The sequence below is a fragment of the Physeter macrocephalus genome, chromosome 16 (genome assembly GCF_002837175.3).
Source record: "Physeter macrocephalus isolate SW-GA chromosome 16, ASM283717v5, whole genome shotgun sequence".
Taxonomy (NCBI): domain Eukaryota; kingdom Metazoa; phylum Chordata; class Mammalia; order Artiodactyla; family Physeteridae; genus Physeter; species Physeter macrocephalus.
Genome location: NC_041229.1, coordinates 99,858,915 through 99,864,474, shown reverse-complemented (window position 1 = coordinate 99,864,474; position 5,560 = coordinate 99,858,915). Strand labels below are relative to the sequence as shown.

General features: G+C 41.4%; 1 protein-coding gene across 1 annotated transcript in view; it reads right to left on the bottom strand.

Annotated features, from left to right (window-relative positions):
* The window catches only part of OOSP3 (oocyte secreted protein family member 3), a 22,053-nt gene that overhangs the window by 12,752 nt on the left and 3,741 nt on the right, over positions 1 to 5,560 (bottom strand).

Here is a 5,560-nt window from a genome sequence, read left to right as displayed (position 1 = left end):
AAAAAATACAACAAACTAGTGAATATAACAAAAAGAAGCAGACTCACAGGTATAGAGAACAAACTAGCAGTTACTGGAGGTGGGTGCTTTATAGGGGTGGGAGAGTGGGAGGTATAAAAAAAAAAAAAAAAAAAAAAAAAAAGAATGTATTGTACAACACAGGAAATATAGCCAATATTTTATAATGACTGATTAAATGGAAAGTAACCTTTAAAATAGTATAAAAGATTTTTAAGCAGATATTAAAAGATAACTTTATGACTTAGGAAAAATAAATGAGGAGAGAAAAATGAAGATCTTTGTTTCCACGCCTTAATTTAGAAGTAACACACAAACACTCAAATAGAGTTACAGATGTAGAAAACAAATTTATGGTTACCAGGGGGTAAGGGGGTGGGGGGGGGATAAATTGGGAGATTGGGATTGACATACACACACTACTATATATAAACTAGATAACTAATAAGGACCTGCTGTATATCACAAGGAACACTACTCAATACTCTGTAATAAACTATATGTATATGTATAACTGATTCACTTTGCTGTACACCTGAAACTAACACAACATTGTAAATCAACTATACTCCAATAAAAATTTTAAAAAATAAATAAATAAATAAAAAGAAGGGGACAGGGGATGACCAGAGATAGGGGGCTGGATAATGAGTAGATCAGGATGGGACATGGAAAAGAAAGCTGAAACTTCAAGCAGGGAAATCTTTTAAGCAGATATTAAAAGATAACTTTATGACTTAGGAAAAATAAATGAGGAGAGAAAAATGAAGATCTTTGTTTCCACGCCTTAATTTAGAAGTAACACACAAACACTCAAATAGAGTTACAGATGTAGAAAACAAATTTATGGTTACCAGGGGGTAAGGGGGTGGGGGGGGGATAAATTGGGAGATTGGGATTGACATACACACACTACTATATATAAACTAGATAACTAATAAGGACCTGCTGTGTATCACAAGGAACACTACTCAATACTCTGTAATAAACTATGTGGGAAAAGAATCTAAAAAAGAGTGGATACATGATAAAAATTTTTAAAAATAAATAAATAAATAAAAAGAAGGGGACAGGGGATGACCAGAGATGGGGGCTGGATAATGAGTAGATCAGGATGGGACATGGAAAAGAAAGCTGAAACTTCAAGCAGGGAAATCTTTTCCCCCAGGTAGGGTGAATGGGAGAGCTGTGCAGTGGAAAATACCTACATCTAAAAAGAAAAGTAAAAAATAGCTCTTGACATCCACCAGAGGGCAGAGAGCAGAAGCACTACAATCCTGCAGCAAGTCCAGGAAGCACAGAGAGTCCCATATAGGATAAACCCAAGGAGAAACACGCCGAGACACATAGTAATCAAATTGGCAAAAATTAAAGACAAAGAAAAATTATTGAAAGCAGCAAGGGAAAAATGACAAATAACATACAAGGGAACTCCCATAAGGTTAACAGCTGATTTCTCAGCAGAAACTCTACAAGGCAGAAGGGAGTGGCATGATATACTTAAAGTGATGAAAGTGAAGAACCTACAACCAAGATACCCTACCCAGCAAGGATCTCATTCAGATTTGATGAAGAAATCAAAAGCTTTACAGACAAGCAAAAGCTAAGAGAATTCAGCACCACCAAACCAGCTCTACAGCAAATGCCAAAGGAACTTCTCTGAGTGGGAAACACAAGAGAAGAAAATGACAACAAAAACAAACTCAAAACAATTAAGAAAATGCTCATAGGAACATACATATCAATAATTACCTTAAACCTTAAATGTAAATGGATTAAATGCTCCCACCAAAAGACACAGACTGGCTGAATGGATACAAAAACAAGACCCATATATATGCTGTCTACAAGAGACCCACTTCAGACCTAGGGACACATACAGACTGAAAGTGAGGGGATGGAAAAAGATATTCCATGCAAATGGAAATCAAAACAAAGCTGGAGTAGCAATACTCATATCAGATAAAATAGACTTTAAAATAAAGAATGTTACAAGAGAAAAGGAAGGACACTACATAATGATCAAGGGATCAATCCAAGAAGAAGATATAACAATTATAAATATATATGCACCCAACATAGGAGCACCTCAATACATAAGGCAACTTACACCAATGGACAGATCATCCAAAATGAAAATAAATAAAGAAAAAGAAGCTTTAAATGACACAATAGACCAGAGAGATTTCATTGATATTTATAAGATATTCCATCCAAAAACAGCAGATTACACTTTCGTCTCAAGTGCGCACGGAACATTCTGCAGGATGGATCGCATCTTGGGTCACAAATCAAGCCTCAGTAAATTTAAGAAAATTTAAATCATATAAAAAACTTTTCTAACCACAGTGCTATGAGATTAGAAATGAATTACAGGGAAAAAAACATAAAAAACACAAACACATGGAGGCTAAACACATGGAGGTTACTAAATAACCAAGATCACTGAAGAAATCAGAGAGGAAATCAAAAAATATCTAGAGACAAATAACAATGAAAACACGACAATCCAAAACCTATGGGATGCAGCAAAAGCAGCTCTAAGAGGGAAGTTTATAGCTATACAAGCCTACTCAAGAAACAAGAAAAATCTCAAATAAACAATCTAACCTTACACCTAAAGGAACTAGAGAAAGAAGAACAAACAAAACCCAAAGTTAGCAGAAGGAAAGAAATTATAAAGATCAGAGCAGAAATAAATGCAATAGAAACAAAGAAAACAATAGCAAAGATCAATAAAACTAAAAGCTGGTTCTTTGAGAAGATAAACAAAATTGATAAACCATTAGCCAGACTCATCAAGAAAAAGAGGGAGAGGACTCAAACCAATAAAATTAGAAATGAAGAGGAGAAGTTACAACAGACACCACAGAAACACAAAGCATTCTAAGAGACCACTACAAGCAACTCTATGCCAATAAAATGGACAACCATTCATCAGAACCATTTCTGTTTCCCATTCCGGGAAGCAAAGCAAAGCCATACTCAGGAAATAATGAGAAAGAGCCATGAAGTCAAAGGAAAAAGGAAAACAAATTGATAAATCAATTGTGTTGGCTCCAAAGAAGAAACTAAGAAGCCCAAGGCGATAAACATTATTATTGAAACAGGAAAAATTATTCTGTTTGGACACGCTCTTGACTCTTATCTCTTCATCTGCTCAGACTCCTGATTTCAAAGCCCAGGTTGAGAGTGTGGACGTTGTTTGCGGAAGGGGCGCGGAGGAAGAGAGTTATCATTTATCATCTGAGGAAGAGATTTGACATTCCTTCCTCACTCTTCTAGAAATAAAGGGTAGATTCAGAAAGCAAGAGCACTTCCATAAATTTTGAGAAATGTTATCATCAAAATGAAGCAAGTGGTCCAGAGGAAACTAAATCCATCATCATTGCCCCCGCCCCTCCCCCGGGCAAGTGCTTGCTCATATTGCTCAGAATCTGATGTGATTCAGGGAAGGCAGAGCCAGTCGCCAGTAATTTGTTGGTCCCCCAGTAAAGACGCCACCACTTCTAACTATATGGAAGGCCAGTGCACCCAGAACTCTCGGAACTTTTACATCTTGGTAAGGACATCCCTTCCCTTTCCTCCTCCTCCACACTGCCCCCTCCCCCCCACCAGAGGCAGGGCACAGAGCAGGTACCCACCGACTATTCCCTGAGTAAGCACCAGCATCCACAGCTGGGGTGGCAGGGAAGAGAGGCCCCTGATGCGGGAAGAGCGAGCCACCACCTCGGGCCCCAGCCCCACCACCCCTTATTGGCTCTTCCCACCTTCTAGGGGACGGACTCTGCCTGGTATTTCTTCGAGATCTAAGCGATCACATCAGGGATCCAGGCACAGGTCAGGAGGACAAAGGAGGTAGCAACACTTTATATTTGCACAGCACTTTACAGTCTGCAAAGTACTTTCACATAATTTCCTTTAAGAAGGTTATCATTACAAGCCCTAGATCAGGACGCTGGGGCACAGTGTTCTAGGCTGAATTGTTTCCCCCTACAAATTCATATGTTGTTCTAACCCCCAGTATTTGGAGAGAGGGTCTTTAAAGAGGTAATTAAGGTTAAATGAGGTCATTGGGGAGAGGCCCTAATCCAATATGACCAGTCTTTGTCTGCCTGAGGAGATTAGGACCTGGAAAGGAAAGACACACACAGACGAAAGACACACACAGAGGAAAGACCATGTGAACATTTGGAGAACATGGCCATCTACACAACCAGGAGAGAGGCCTCAGAGGAAACTAACCCTGCTGACACCTCGATCTCAGGCTTCTAGCCTCTAGGGCTGTGAGAAAATAATAATGTCTGTTGTTTAAGCCCCCCAGTCTGTGGTACTTTGTCCTGGCAACCTGAGCAGACTAGTACTCAGAGGACAGTCACACAGCCATGGAGCGGAAGAGGTAGGGTTATCCTCCAATTCACTGAGTCCAGTCATAGTATACCCTCGCCTCCCAGGCAGCATGCACCTCTGCACGAATTAGGAAGAGGCACCCCTTCCTCAAGATACTGCTGACTGCCAGAAAACTGACCTGAGATGAGTGTGACGAGAATGGTGCCCCTGGAGTTGCTCCGTGCATGACATGCACCGCCATACAAGGCAGCCTAGAGTGGAAAACACACTCGGACACCCTCCGTGGCAGAGGGTCGCACAGGCCATTGATCAGGCTGAGGCTCCCCAAGCACCAAACACAATCTACTCTGTGATCAGGACCTAAGATTAAAAAAGCCACTGAGGTCTCACGAAGGACCAAGCAGCCCCTGCATCAGTAGGGCTCAAAGAAGTAAGGCTTCCTTGTGCGAGTGACCTCAGGGGCACTCACAGTACATAATCGCAGAGGGGCTTGCAGGCAGCCCCGGCTTGCTATGGCATGATGATTTTAATATTGTACATACCGTGACATCCACACGTACTTTATTAGGTTTGCTTTTTGCCTAAATAATCGGAGGTTTCAATTTAATGTTGGTTTGGGTCAACTGGCCCAAATGTTATAGATCATATTGTAATTAAAATTGTATCATATTGTTGCTTAAAATTATTTTCCCAAGAGTTGTTTTGGAAATAAGAACAAGCTGGGGACGGGGAGCGGGGGGTGGGGGGGGCGTGGCGGGGGGAGGGTGACAGGGTGTGGTCACAGTTTGCATGGCCATTGTCCTAACATCAGCCTTCTCATGAAACAAAAAAAATCTGTCTGTCTGTAGAGAACAAACGTATGGACACCAAGGGGGGAAAACCGCGGTGGCGTGGTGGTGGTGGTGGTGTGATGAATTGGCCGATTGGGATTGACATGTATACACTGATGTGTATAAAATTGATGACTAATAAGACCCTGCTGTATAAAAATAAATAAATAAAATAAAATTCAAAAATTTTTTTTAAAAAAGCTCTTTCCGGGGCTTCCCTGGTGGCACAGTGGTTGCGCGTCCACCTGCCAATGCAGGGGAACCGGGTTCGCGCCCCGGTCTGGGAGGATCCCACATGCCGCGGAGCGGCTGGGCCCGTGAGCCATGGCCGCTGGGCCTGCGCGTCCGGAGCCTGTGCTCCG